This window comes from Panulirus ornatus, chromosome 18, assembly GCF_036320965.1.
Source record: "Panulirus ornatus isolate Po-2019 chromosome 18, ASM3632096v1, whole genome shotgun sequence".
NCBI lineage: Eukaryota > Metazoa > Arthropoda > Malacostraca > Decapoda > Palinuridae > Panulirus > Panulirus ornatus.
The window spans coordinates 56,791,708-56,807,943 of record NC_092241.1 but is presented as its reverse complement, the minus strand read 5'-3'; the positions used below and the strand labels follow the sequence as shown (position 1 = coordinate 56,807,943).

General features: G+C 47.4%; 1 protein-coding gene across 4 annotated transcripts in view; it reads right to left on the bottom strand.

Moving 5' to 3' along the window:
- The window catches only part of LOC139755136 (G-protein coupled receptor moody-like), an 88,280-nt gene extending 72,392 nt beyond the window's left edge, over positions 1-15,888 (bottom strand). The window contains exons 1-2 of one of the 4 annotated variants that reach the window (XM_071673274.1): positions 15,793-15,888; positions 1,631-2,377 (exon numbers count right to left, since the gene is read on the bottom strand). The gene's annotated coding sequence lies outside the window, so the exon portion shown is untranslated. Of the gene's footprint in view, positions 1-1,630; positions 2,378-15,661 lie in introns of those variants that run through there. The other 3 variants (XM_071673275.1, XM_071673276.1, XM_071673277.1) reach the window with 3 other exon arrangements.
- Positions 15,889-16,236: the final 348 nt, after the last annotated feature.

Sequence of the window (16,236 nt, the reverse complement as noted above, 5' to 3'; positions counted from 1 at the left end):
AGACTTTGGGAGGGGTGAGGGGGAGACTTTGGGAGGGGTGAGGGGGAGACTTTGGGAGGGGTGAGGGGGAGACTTTGGGAGGGGTGAGGGGGAGACTTTGGGAGGGGTGAGGGGGAGACTTTGGGAGGGGTGAGGGAGAGACTTTGGGAGGGGTGAGGGGGAGACTTTGGGAGGGGTGAGGGGGAGACTTTGGGAGGGGTGAGGGAGAGACTTTGGGAGGGGTGAGGGAGAGACTTTGGGAGGGGTGAGGGGGAGACTTTGGGAGGGGTGAGGGAGAGACTTTGGGAGGGGTGAGGGGGAGACTTTGGGAGGGGTGAGGGGGAGACTTTGGGAGGGGTGAGGGGGAGACTTTGGGAGGGGTGAGGGGGAGACTTTGGGAGGAGTGAGGGGGAGACTTTGGGAGGGGTGAGGGGGAGACTTTGGGAGGGGTGAGGGGGAGACTTTGGGAGGGGTGAAGGGAGAGACTTTGGGAGGGGTGAGGGGGAGACTTTGGGAGGGGTGAGGGGGAGACTTTGGGAGGAGTGAGGGGGAGACTTTGGGAGGGGTGAGGGAGAGACTTTGGGAGGGGTGAAGGGAGAGACTTTGGGAGGGGTGAGGGGGAGACTTTGGGAGGGGTGAAGGGAGAGACTTTGGGAGGGGTGAGGGGGAGACTTTGGGAGGGGTGAGGGGGAGACTTTGGGAGGGGTGAAGGGAGAGACTTTGGGAGGGGTGAGGGGGAGACTTTGGGAGGGGTGAGGGGGAGACTTTGGGAGGGGTGAGGGAGAGACTTTGGGAGGGTAAATTTTGACGTGTTCTTTGAAAGGCTGACTAATGGGACGTTGTTTTGTTTTTTCTTTCTTTTTGGTGGGAGTGAGTCGAGGAATTGAAAGAGGCGTTTGTTGGAGGGTTCTTGGAGGAATGAAGGATGGGTCAGGGAGACAAGAAGACATGAAGGAGGGCCAAGGAGGAAGTCCCTGAGGACTCCCACCGTGGAGTGACTCCCCACCATCCCTCTATTGTTAGCTAATACAAACATGACGGTGGATAAAAGGCAATGATAACATGGCGCTACTGCACTCAGGACACACATGATCAAGGGCCAATGATCATATAGCGTCCCATACATTGTACAGAAGGTGGGACACTCTTTTCATACGCTCATGATCCCATACTGTCCCACATGTTAGCTGTGGCAGAGACGGAGTGACACAGAGTGAGAGAGAGAGAGAGAGAGAGAGAGAGAGAGAGAGAGAGAGAGAGAGAGAGAGAGAGAGAGGTGGAGTTTAGAAAAAAAAACTGAGTCGTGTGAGTTACTTGTTGTCTCGTGTTATATGTGTGTGTGTGTGTGTGTGTGTGTGTGTGTGTGTGTGTGTGTGTGTGGCTGAGGCAGAGAGAAAGACACAGACACCAACTGGGGGCCAAGGAGTGTAACTCGACAGCCTTCGTCTTTGAAGACTTAACGAAAATAACAAATGACAGCTGACTGGTGTTGTGAATGAGTCACATGTGTAATAAGTTGGTTACCACAAAGAAATGACTAGTTAAATTAGGGTCAGAATCTCTTGGTATAGCAGGTAATCCCCTACACACACACACACACACACACACACACACACACACACACACACACACACACATCTACGTCACTCACCTGTGTTGCCGGATGTACGATGAGGCTCAGTGACGTACGTCCCCCGCCGGATATCCAAGTCACACTGTTTGCAAGTCTTTATTCCGCTCAGTTCATTGTTACGATTCTCAGTAAACCATATGACAGTAGACAGAGGTACTGCCACCACAAATAAATCTATATGTATGTATATATAATCTCTATATATCTATATTGGTATACGTGTATAGTCTTTATTTCTTGGGGTTTTGTTTCTAGCTACGTTCAGTTCACAGTCAAACTCTTGAGTATATATTTTCTTCACTTTTCCTCACACTTAGAAAGTCAGCTTTCTCGCAGCGTGTGTCCTTCGTGGTCGTCCTCCACTTCGACTTAGTTCGAGCGAGGACTTCGCCGAACGACCCGATTGATCAACCAACCGGACGTACGGTAATTCACGTCTCGTCCTACGACACTCCTCTGACGCCGGTGAATCACATCCGTTGAGGAATTACTTGGCCAAGTGTGACGTTGGGGGACACACACACACACACACACACACACACACACTGTCTCCCTCTTCTCCTCTGTAGCGCCTGTCGGACCCTCCTCGCTGGTTGGCTATGGGGGTCCTGCGCCGCTTCTTGGCAGACTCTTGTTTTTAAAGGCGTGTTTTGGTCGTCTTACTGGGCCCCGCCCCTGGGGTGTGGTGCCTCTTATCACTCCAGGGAGACGTGTGAAGGTGGGTGGGTGTGGAGGGAGGAGCAGAAGTTGGCCTACCTTCTCGTCCTGTAGAGAGAGAGAAAGAAATAGATTTATGTGAGAGAGATGTCTCTCGTGTCAGGGCGTGTACCCCTCTCATGCCGTACACGATGGGAGTAATTGATCGTCCCAGTGTGACCTGATAAGGTAATTGACGCCTGATATTACACGGTCAGGAGTGAGTGTAGTGATGGTGACAGACAACCCACTGAAGCTGACACGCGTGGACTTATGTCGACCTACAGACACAACTGTTGACACCTTGGTCTCTCTCTCTCTCTCTCTCTCTCTCTCTCTCTCTCTCTCTCTCTCTCTCTCTCTCTCTCTCTCACTTCCGTCCTCCCTCTCCCTCTCTTCCTGTGGCCTGGCCTCCCCTACACACGCCTCCCGTCACCCAGGCGCCTGCCCAGCTGCCCAATGCGGGCGACCATCACTTGTCTCAATGATTCCAGCTCGACTGCCAGGAAAGGCGGGACGCTTCCCCCACCACACCCCACCACACCCCACCACCCCACCCCACCACACCCCACCACACTCCACCACACCCCACCACACCCCACCACACTCCACCACACCCCACCACACCACACCCCACCACACTCCACCACACCCCACCACACCACCACACCCCACCACACCCCACCACACCCCACCACCCCACCACACCCCACCACACTCCACCACACCCCACCACACTCCACCACACCCCACCACACCCCACCACACCCCACCACACCCCACCACACCCCACACCCCACCACACCCACCACACTCCACCACACCCCCACCACACCCCACCACACCCCACCACACCCCACCACCCCACCACACTCCACCACACTCCACCACACCCCACCACCCCCCACCACACCCCACCACCCCACCACACCCCACCACACCCCACCACACTCCACCACACCACACCCCACCACACCCCACCACACCCCACCACCCCACCACACCCCACCACACCCCACCACACCCCACCACACTCCACCACACCCCACCACACTCCACCACACCCCACCACACCCCACCACACCCCACCACACCACACCCCACCACACCCCACCACACCACCACACCCCACCACACCCCACCACACCACCACACCCCACCACACTCCACCACCCCACCACACCCCACCACACCACCACACCCCACCACACCACCACACCCCACCACACTCCACCACAACACACCCAAACACGGATATATGTATCAGGAATTCACCAGAAAATTCTCCTGGATGCATCTATAAAGTGCCATGTACAAATTGTGATAAGTTTTATGTTGGGCAGACTGGGAAAGATCTTTCTGTTAGACTTAAGCTACATAGATATAGTATAAAAACGGGACAAGAATCAAATGCTTTGTTTAATCACGTTAAAAACTATGGTCATTGTATTGACTGGAGTAATGCCATCTCAGTTATTAACTCTAACTCTATTACCACGAGAAATATCACTGAATCTTCTATTATCAGATACACAAAGAATTATAATCTTAATATTAGTGATGATCTATACAAATTAGATAACTTTATTGTTGATAAAATTTGTAAAATGATAAGTTTATGAACGCTCGTTGTCTGTCTCGGACAATCGCGTGTTTACCAAATGGCGTCCTAGCTTCGTCTCTTCGTTGTATATCAACTGACTGTTATATTTCTCTCTTGTGTCTCCCCTGATGATGTAATTATTACACGAAAGTGCACTTGGGAACTTATCGTGTTTCATTTTCCCCGTAGACTCATAGGAATATAATATATATATATATATATATATATATATATATATATATATATATATATATATATATATATATATATATATATATATACATATTGAATTCGGAGCAGTGCATTTATATAGGGACATTATGGGAGCAGTTAACCCTGTGTGTGTGTGTGTGTGTGTGTGTGTGTGTGTGTGTGTAATCATCTATTTGTACTATGTGGGGAGAAAGTTCTACACTGGAGCTGGTCCATCTTCTGAGCCCTTTGTACCAATCATAACTTCATAAACATGTGTACGTTGTCAGTAAACATCTTCCATAACCCCAGTTTGTTCTTACCTCTCTTATGTTATTATTTTCTTGTTAACACATCTCTACCTACACGTCATGGCCAGAGCTCTGGCTCTACCATCCCTGTATTATTCGGGGAACCAACAGCTCGCCCTCTACATCATCAAAGCTGGTTGTTATATCTACAGGTTTAAATCAAGTCACTTCTAACTCTTCTCTCTTCCATGGTGGGTAAAGTTAAGTCCTCTCGCCTCTCCATCCTCGTTTCTACTTCCCTCATGACTTCGGCAGCAGTTGTAAAAATCTTCAGGAAGGAGTCCAACTCTTTTGGTAAATCGCTTTTTACGATATCAAGAAAATCAATGGTCTCAGAACACGACCCAGGCGTCGTAACCCCACACTTGCGGTACGCCACTGGTGGCGGCAACCCATTTCGAGAAGGCTTCTTTGAACGACGTCATTTGTTCACTTCCTGTGTAGCGCAGTGTCAAATGCTTTATGGCAGTTCATATGCAGACAATCCATCCACTCTGCGCTCTCGTCTAAACCGACCTCACTCTCTCGTAGCGATGTAAAACATTCGCTATATATGACCTCGCCTGAAGACATGTTCTCTCTCTCTCTCTCTCTCTCTCTCTCTCTCTCTCTCTCTCTCTCTCTCTCTCTCTCTCTCTCTCTCTCTCTCTAAGCAGTATCGTCTCTGTAAGATTTCATCCATTTCATCTTCGATTGTCGTTTTTAAGTCCCTGTAGGACCCGGTCTCAAGCTCAACACCTCTCCCTGCTCTGTATTCTCGGTAGGAATGACTTCTGTCCTCTTCCACTCCCTTGGCACTACACCTTGATGAACAGTTTAAGACGATTATCATACGTTTCTGTAAACAACTTCAGGACATAGAGAGAAATCTCAGTACAGTGACTCTTTCATATAGGTCAAGACCCTTTGATATTATGCCTAAGTCTTCGCTAGATATTTCAATGCTTTCCAACACCTCCTCCTCACAGCACCCCACTGGAGTTGAGTGTACAGTGTCTTCCACTGTGAAAATACTCCTTTCCTCTCCTGCTGTATCCGTTCCTCCTCTCCTCTCCTGCTGTATCCGTTCCTCCTCTCCTCTCCTGCTGTATCCGTTCCTCCTCTCCTCTCCTGCTGTATCCGTTCCTCCTCTCCTCTCCTGCTGTACCCGTTCCTCCTCTCCTCTCCTCTCCTGCTGTATCCGTTCCTCGCTCTCTTACAAATGCTAGCTGGCTGGCAGGAGAGTCGCTTGTGTCTTCATCACAACACATTAAGAAGCTCCTTCGCTATTCGACATCCTTCACACACCACTCCTCCCTCATTCTTAACTTTTCCCTCTGTATTTGAAGGTAGAGAGGTAACCGCGTTCCTACTCATTCATTGTGAACTTCACAGAACCTTCCACCACAATGCTCTGGGTCTTGGCTACTTAACTTTGTTTCCTTAGTTAATATTGCCGTAAACATTGTTGTGTTATGTGAAGATTTCAATATCATATCTTTTCTCTCTGAGTCTGGTCTCATCTCTTGCTCTCTTTTTTTTTAATATGCTCATTTACCACGTAATCAAACTGAAGCATAGACGTGATGCCTTTTTATTTTTTTTTTTTTTTCGCCAATTGGTGTATCGTATATGATCATTTCCATGCGAGTATTCCTTAAGACCAGATACATTGCTAATGTTGCCTGGGGTCTGTAGACATCAGATCAGAATCGATTTTCTTCGTCATTTGTTATACAGACGTCATGTCCAGAAGAGGGATCCTTTGCCTAACGCTCGTCTATCTTTCATATTTACGGGAAATCGACATCCGCTGGCAGACGCCAGAGCTGAGATGGAATGTATACTTTGAGCAATAAGGAAACTGCTGTTCAGGCAGACAGATGTCCACAAAACCCTGGTAAATATGTTCCTAGTGGCCTCTTCCGAACTGGGAACTAAAGGAGTAAAAAAATTTTTTGCAACATCTCCATCACAAGTGGAGCAACTCAGTACCCTGCTTAGGTGTGAACTACCGCAACACACTCACTCGGGCACATAAACAGAATCACGAAGCTGTTAGGGCCACGTAAAGGTACCAGTGCCCCTAGGGACAATCTAGCTAAGAATTACTGTAGCTGACCTACACCAGAAAATTCTGCTGGCTGTGTCTACAGAATCCCTTGTAAAAGCTGTAATATGTTTTATGCTGGGCAGGCTGGTAAGAATCTTTTTGTTAGAATTAGGCAACATAAATACAGCATAAGAATACAAGAATGAAATGCTTTGTTTAATCATTTAAAAGATCATGACCATTGCATTGACTGGAGTAACGCTAATTCAGTTATTAACTGTAACTCCTTTACAACGAGAAATATCACTGAATCTTCTATCATTAGATACATAAAGAGTCGTAACATTAACATTTGTGAAGGTCTATACAAAATGGATAACTTTATCGTGGGTAAAATTTGTAAACAGTTCTCTATCCTGTCCACAAAATGAAAATTCTATGACAGGCTTGATGCCAAATCCGAACACACCATCCCGAACACCACCATCCGGTAACACCTGTTTTACCAATGGCGTCTTAGCTGCGTCTCTTCCTCCTATATCAGCTGACTGTTCTACGTCTGCTATCTCATTCTTGTATCTGCCCTGATGATGTGATCATTACACGAAAGTGCACTTGGGAACTTATCGTGTTTCATTTCCCTCGTGGTTATCAGCATATACGAGATCACGCGCACCACTGTGACCTCTTGCAATATATATATATATATATATATATATATATATATATATATATATATATATATATATATATATATATATATATATTAGCAGTGTGTATGAGAGTGTGAGAGGCTGGCCGGTCTCCACAATTCCTTAGAGTTACTTGACCTTTCGTGTCAAGGCGGTGGTAACACTGCACAGCAAGTGACACATCCAGGACAGATGTGAGACACAGATCAAGGAAGGTGTGGCACAGACCTTACACACCCTCCCCCCGCCCCCTCCCACCACGCGAACACGACGGTACGATCCTTGAACATGATGGTACGATCCTTGAATACGACGGTACGACCCTTGAGCACGACGGTACGACCCTTGAGCACGACGGAACGACCCTTGAACACGACGGTACGACCCTTGAGCACGACGGAACGACCCTTGAGCACGACGGCACGACCCTTGAGCACGACGGAACGACCCTTGAACACGACGGTACGACCCGTGAACACGACGGTACGACCCTTGAGCACGACGGTACGACCCTTGAACACGACGGTACGACCCGTGAACACGACTGTACGACCCTTGAGCACGACGGCACGACCCTTGAATACGACGGTACGACCCTTGAACACGACGGTACGACCCTTGAACACGACGGTACGACCCTTGAACACGACGGTACGACCCGTGAACACGACGGTACGACCCTTGTGTGTAGTTATAAGAACATTCTAGATCAATCACCGCTTTCAATGATCTTTTGCTTCCTTTGTCCCAGTAACCCGACAAGAGATGCTACCACACCTACACAGTGGAACCTGGGTTAAAGAAATATAAAAATCGCTTAAAACTATATTTGTTATTTGTTTATTCATAACTATAACATCATCTATGGGATTGCCTTGGAATCTCTCCTTCGCAGCCATTGTACCACAAATCTTGGCCACTGTATAAGCCTTAGATAGAAGAATAGATAGAAGATTAGATTAGATTCTGTTTCCTATAGCGTCTCATCACTGTCCTTCCTGGGATAGAAAGGACTAACAACATCGTCCGCCTCGTTTCTCACCCCTTACCCGCACCATCGCTGACCTTCCTGGGATAAAGATAACCTCTCGTTCCTATACACCTGTTGCTGACTATCCTGGGATAAAGATAACCCCCCCTCGTTCCTATACATCTGCTGCTGACCATCCTGGGATAAAAACAGAGCTCCACATTTAGCTATTTCTCTCCTCCCTCATCCCTTCTGTACCGTCCCAGACGCTAGTTATCCTAGGATAGACTAACCCACTCCCTTGTCGTTGCCTCCATAATCCTGTCACCAGTGACTCTCATGGGATAAAAAGAAAAAAAAATGAAAAAATAAACAGCATCCTCGCCACTTCTCGTCCGTTCGTTCCTGCTGGCTACACTTCCTCCCTCCCTCCCTCCCGCACTGTCTCCTCCTCCTCCCACCAGCCCTCATCTGCTCAGCCCCCCACACACCCCAGACACGTGGCATCACATCCCTCGCCAACGTACTGTACCCGGACATACGGTACAGCCTCCACACAAACGTTTCTGTATCGAGGTAAACGTTCGTGTAACCAAAGATTTTGTATCTAGACGAATGCTATCGTACCCCAAAAAAAACAAACGTTATTGTATCCAAACGGACGCTACACTATACAAAACAAACGTTCCTGCGCCCAGAACAAACGTTTCTGTGACAAAACATAAGCTAGTGTTCCTAAACAAACGTTTCTATATGCAAGCAAACGTTCCTTTACGCAAATAAATGTTATTGTGGACAAATAAACATTACTGCATCCTAATCGAACGTTATTGTATCCAAACAAACGTTTCCATATCTAAGATAACGTTTCTATATCTAAACAAACGTTCCTATGTCCTATGAAAACGTTACAATATGCCACACTACCGTACTGAATCCCCCCAAAACGTTACAGTATGTTAAGCCACCGTTACTGTATCCTAAACAAACGTTGCTGTATCTTGAAAAAAAAAAAGTTACCGGGCACTATGCAAACGCCACTGTATCTGAGTAGACTTTGCTGTATTTAGACATCACTATATCTATTTCTATATCTTAAGCATTTAAGCAAGTGTTATTGTTCCATAGACAAACGTTGGTGTATCCTGACAAACGTTAATGTATCCTAAGCAAACTCTGTCTCCAAACAAACGTTGACGTATCTTACACAAACGTTAGAAGCAAACGTTACTCTCTCCTAAACAAACGTTCTTGTCTCTAAGCAGCCGTTACCGTGTAGGAACAAACGTTCCCATACCCAGACAAACGTTTCCGTGCCCAGATAAAATAGGTGCCTTTTCAGAGGTTACAAAAAATACATAAATGCACGTTACTGTACCTCAACACATAGTACTCTACCATGGTACATGGCACTGTATCCCAGTGAACGGTGCTGTACCCTAACACATGGTACTACTGTAACCTAATGCATGGTACTGCTGTACCCTAATACATGGTACTGCTGTACCCTAACACATGGTACTGCTGTACCCTAATACATGGTACTGCTGTACCCTAACACATGGTACTGCTGTACCCTAATACATGGTACTGCTGTACCCTAACACATGGTACTGCTGTACCCTAACACATGGTACTGCTGTACCCTAACACATGGTACTGCTGTACCCTAACACATGGTACTGCTGTACCCTAACACATGGTACTGCTGTACCCTAACACATGGTACTGCTGTACCCTAACACATGGTACTGCTGTACCCTAACACATGGTACTGCTGTACCCTAACACATGGTACTGCTGTACCCTAACACATGGTACTGCTGTACCCTAACACATGGTACTGCTGTACCCTAATACATGGTACTGCTGTACCCTAACACATGGTACTGCTGTACCCTAACACATGGTACTGCTGTACCCTAACACATGGTACTGCTGTACCCTAACACATGGTACTGCTGTACCCTAACACATGGTACTACTGTACCCTAACACATGGTACTGCTGTACCCTAACACATGGTACTGCTGTACCCTAATACATGGTACTGCTGTACCCTAACACATGGTACTGCTGTACCCTAACACATGGTACTGCTGTACCCTAACACATGGTACTGCTGTACCCTAACACATGGTACTGCTGTACCCTAACACATGGTACTACTGTACCCTAACACATGGTACTGCTGTACCCTAACACATGGTACTGCTGTACCCTAATACATGGTACTGCTGTACCCTAACACATGGTACTGCTGTACCCTAACACATGGTACTGCTGTACCCTAACACATGGTACTGCTGTACCCTAACACATGGTACTGCTGTACCCTAACACATGGTACTGCTGTACCCTAACACATGGTACAGCTGTAACCCAGACACATAGCAGCACCTCAGCCAAGGAAGGACCCATAACGTTCTGGACTCACAACAAAGCCATTGTTGCCGTGTTGGGTCACGTGATACAACATAGCAAGAACCTTCTATACCTGACCATGTTTGATCCCGTCTGATCACGTGAAGTCACGTAGCACCAATCATCACCTCGCTGCACTTTATCACGTGACTAGGCTGCACCAATGAGCTTTTACGGGACGGGGTTTGATTCACGTAGTGTGATGGACCAATCAGAGCTCATGTATGGTTATGTAAACAAAGCCAGGTAGCCCAATCACTCTCTTGGCATCGCATCACATGACCCATTCATTCCACCAATCAGAGGACTTCGGTGCCACGCAAGGGACTGGTTCCGCCAATCAGCGAGTAGCGTTTCCACATCACGTGACTAGCGCAACCAATCAGCACGTGCTGGTCGTACTGTGGAACACGAGCAGTATGACCCTTGCACACGTCGGCACGACCCTTAGATATGGTGGCCTGGCCTTTGACCCCTTCGTTAAGGGTCAAAGCGAAAAAGTGGCCTGGCCTTTGACCCCTTCGTTAAGGGTCAAAGCGAAAAAAGGCCCAGGTTGATATACCCAAGGGTCGTATGGTCATCCTCAAGGGTCGTATGGTCATCCTCAAGGGTCTTATGGTCGTCCTCAAGGGTCTTATGGTCATCCTCAAGGGTCGCATGGTCGTCCTCAAGGGTCTTATGGTCATCCTCAAGGGTCTTATGGTCGTCCTCAAGGGTCTTATGGTCATCCTCAAGGGTCGTATGGTCGTCCTCAAGGGTCTTATGGTCATCCTCAAGGGTCTTATGGTCGTCCTCAAGGGTCTTATGGTCATCCTCAAGGGTCTTATGGTCGTCCTCAAGGGTCTTATGGTCGTCCTCAAGGGTCTTATGGTCGTCCTTAAGGGTCGTAATGTCGTCCTTGAGGGTTGTACAGTCGTCCTCAAGTGTCGGACCCACCTGCACTAGAGGTTTACATTGCCTCTATTTCTCCACTCGCAGTGCATGACGACCCCGTGTGTGTGTGTGTGTAGGACACGTGCCTAAGTCAGGGTGTAAGAGAGTGTAACACTATAATAGTCTGGGTAGGAATTCATGCTCCTCTCCTTGTTGTCCTTGTTGAGACATTTCCCCCAGAGAGAGAGAGAGAGAGAGAGAGAGAGAGAGAGAGAGAGAGAGAGAGAGAGAGAGAGAGAGAGAGGAGACTACAGTCTACTACAGACATGCTACAGCACCATCGTAGGACCGTAGCCACCGTGCGAGGTGCGATGGGTGGGGTGAAGAAGACAGACTAGTAATGCGAATGCTACGACGGACGCTTGCCTTCCCGCCCACAGATAATTAACCCTTGCTGGTCTCTCTCTATCCACTTACAACCATTCCTCTGCATTACTACATGGGTGCTTTCCCTTCCCCCACCCACTTACCCACCTACCCTGTACCCCTTTGCAAGGGAAGGGAAGATAAACTTATCCCACTCCTGTCCTTCCTCCTTCACAACCAGACACAGTAATTCCTTTCGTTCTTTCTGTGCCTATCGTCTTAGGACAGAGTAATGCGAGAATATCTATTCTACAATTTACCTTTGTCGTAGATTCACTGTGATGAAACAAGTCACACAGAAGCAAACATTCCTTGTATCTTTTTCCCCTGATTTGTAGGAAAGTACACGAGTGCTGTGGAAGTGTCTCTCAGCTCTGCATTGACCAGAGAAAAGATCATTTTTGACGTGTTATTATTCCTCAGGTTTTCTATATAAAGTCTGATACAGTTTTCTGAAAAGCAAAACCCGAACAGAACTACGGAGACATTTGCTGTTTATTTCTGATAACGAGTTCGTTTTGTGATACTTTCGTCCTCCTGAATCAAAAAATCGCTTTTCTTCAAGCAGAGATGTGATGTCTACACCTTCAGTTAAAGATAAATCGTGTTTCTCTCTTTATATTGTCTTATCATAAGAAAATAATAATAAGAAGAGAAATATCATAAGCCATATACACGAGTCTAATCACTGTACAGATGTGCCTTGCGCTACGAGACTGACTGACTGACTGGTCAAGACGTGTGCCTCACCTGGACAACAGCAGCCCGGCTCACCTAGCCTGAGAGGAGTCAGTCAGTCAACAGTTTACCTTCACAGGACAAAGACCCGCTGTGGTCACAGCTCATTTCCATAGAACGCAAATCTGTGGCCTGGAACAACCCAGACACACAGCATGATGAGGACAAGTGAAGGCACACAGCGAGAGATCAGCGCGTTCGAACGAGGCTCTATGTGATGGTGGAAGATTAATACCGACCACCTCCAGGGGCTGCCCTGAGGAAGGACAGGTAGGATGAGTGTGGTGTTCCTGTCTGTGAAGTCCAGTAGCGCCACCATGAGGGTGCCACAGCGAGGGGCAAAGAGAAAGCGAGAACGCTCAGGAAGTCATAGTCCATGTCGGTGATTCATGCAAATGTCCAGACCAGAAGTCCTCCCACCATTCCATCGACTGACTGCCACCGACTGGTATCACATCTTTCCTACGTGAACATCAACGAGATAACATCTCGGAAGGTGTTCATCCAGCGGGAAGAACAACTGGCTGATCTTGTCCCCAGAACAGTAAATGAGTCTTGTATGGTTGGTCATGTAGGGAAATTTATATGTAATATGTGTAACATTGTGCTTCTGACGTTAATCTTACAGACCCCTTCCTTCAACTAAGCAATACACTAAGGACACCTACTCTCTCTCTCTCTCTCTCTCTCTCTCTCTCTCTCTCTCTACTAAGGATTACCCTAAGATACCATATCAAACGACCACATCTCCATATTCTTCAATGCTCAGGATCCACAAGGCTAACCACCCAGTCAACCATCTCCATCAGCTATAGGTTTGGGAAGAGGTCCAGCATAGCTAGATGTCGCCATGTCTCCCATCTCCTCTTCCCCCAACAACTCGAGTCTTCCTACGTCATGTGTGGAACTGTAGTGATCTGGTTGTCTCACCGAATCCAGATCTATTTCACCAGGTTCAGGTGTGGAGGATCGATGGCTAATAGGATCAGAGGACAGCAATGTGAGGCAGCTTGAGCCTCACGTCCTCAGCTCCTGATGTCACCAGGAAATCATCTCAGATTTTGCACCGAATTGCCATGTAAACATTGGTGTGGCGGCCCTAGAGTGAGCGTAACAGATCTTGTGTTTGTGTCCAAGACGGTTTTCGAAGTTCGCCTACTGGTAGGAAAATAAAGTTCTTTGACGTGCTATTTGACTTGGTATTGACCGCATTATTTGACGGGTTTTTTTTTCGACGTGCTATTTGACAAGCTATTTCACGTGCTATTTGATATGCTATTTGTACGTTATATCTGACGTTTTATTCGACATGCTATTTTACGTGCTAGTTCTATGTACTATTTGACGTTACATTCGACGTGCTATTTTACGTGCTAGTTCTATGTGCTATTTGACGTTATATTCGACGTGCTATTTTACGTGCTAGTTCTATGTGCTATTTGACGTTTTATTCGACGTGCTATTTCACAAACTATTTCACGTGCTATTTGATCGAAAAATGATCAATATTCTTAGAATATTTAGGATGTCAAAGATCAGGTTCTAGGACAACCTTCATCGTCTCTCGGAATATTCTTTTACATGATATCTGGATCTTCGTCTGTTAATGAAAGGAAGAAATGAATACTGAACCCCCTGTAACCGCCCCTCCCGTCCCCCCCCCCCCCCCCCCCATCTCGTTTACATGCTATAACAACCACATCGCCCGGCAAGCTCACTTACCAATCACCAGGCAAGGAAAGTAAGGGAAAACAAACAACAACAACAACAACTACTTATTAAAGTGAGTATGAAGTAATTGTAAGTAATAAGTAAAGCTTGTACACTATTCTACCGAGTACACTATTCTGCCGATTGCCACCACATCTACCCAGTCACCACAACATCTACCACAACAACCACCTATTACATTTTCAACAATATCTACAATAGTGTCTACAACATCATCTACCACAACGACCACCACAACATCTATCGCAACATCTACTACAGAATCTTCCACCGTACCTACCACAACAATATCCCCCAACAGCTACCACAACATCAACTACAATTCACACCACAACATCTCGTACAACTACTACCAAACAACAACTACAACAGCAGTGAACGTAACACCTTCTACAACATTTACTACGACAGTTACTACAATATTTATCACAACATATGACACAACACCTACCACAACAACTGTCACAACTCCTACCACATGATCTAGCACAGTGATCACTATAACACATACAGCAACATCTATGTTAACACGTACTGATCTACAACACCTATCACAGCATCTAACACAACACCTACCACAACATCTACTACATCACTTATCACAACACCTACCACAGCATCTAACACAACACCTACCACAACATCTACTACATCACTTATCACAACACCTACCACAACATCTAACACAACACCTACCACAACATCTACTACATCAGTTATCACAACACCTATCACAACATCTAACAAAACACCTACCACAACATCTACTACATCACTTATCACAACACCTATCACAACATCTTACACAACACCTACCACAACATCTACTACATCACTTATCACAACACCTACCACAACATCTACTATAACGTCCACCGCAACAACCCGATCATATCAGTGGTCGCAAGTCTTAACATCATGGGATAATCATCTCGACCCTTGAGCACGACGGTACGACCCTTGAGCACGACGGTACGACCCTTGAGCACGACGGTACGACCCTTGAGCACGACGGTTCGACCCTTGAGCACGACGGTACGACCCTCAAAACATTACTGTCCAACACACGGGTATGATGGACTGGAGTCTTTGACCTGACCTAACTCCTCACTAGTACACAATAACAGATAGACGCCAGCGAGGAAAAAAGGCGAGGTTTCACTGTAGTTCAAAAGCACTGTCGTGTCTTGATGCACTGCGTGGCACTGCAGCTGAAGAGGGATGCCTGGCAATACACCTCCACACCAGATAACCAGGGTGTGTGTATGTGTGTATGTGTTTGTGTGTGTAAACACACAGACACACACGCACACACACCCTAAACACAACACCACACCACCACTTTCCCATTCCACACTCACACAACAGAGACGCCAGTTCATCAGAAGCGGATCCAATCCAATTGGTTTGTTTCCCGTCGTGTTTTCCCCTTGTCTCGTCGTCGTGGCAAGATGAAGACCTAGGGCACCTGTTGTGGCTGTGGGCTGCTCACCTAGCGTGCGTGGAGCGGGTCACGCAGGGTGCGGCCGAGCGAGCGAGCGAGACTGAGTGAGTGAGTGAGTGAGGGAGGGAGCGAGTCGAGCAGCCCAGGGTGCCACCGATATAGTCAGGGGGTTGCCCGCTGGCTGGCGTGGCGAGGGGACGTTGGGGGGGGGGGGGATGTTTTGAGAGAGAGAGAGAGAGAGAGAGAGAGAGAGAGAGAGAGAGAGAGAGAGAGAGAGAGAGAGTACTACCTGGCAACTCGACTGTGGGTATAACCCCCCCACACACGGGACAATCCTCCCTCACCCCCCCCCCCTAAAAAAATAATGGCCAGTTAGGGTATTTAAGTCGTTAATGTTTTACCGCACGACGACCGTGTACGACCCTCGGGAGAGGGGAGGGGAGGTGAGGGGAGGCTAGCTGGACCTGTGGTATAGCCTGGGGGAGAGAGAGA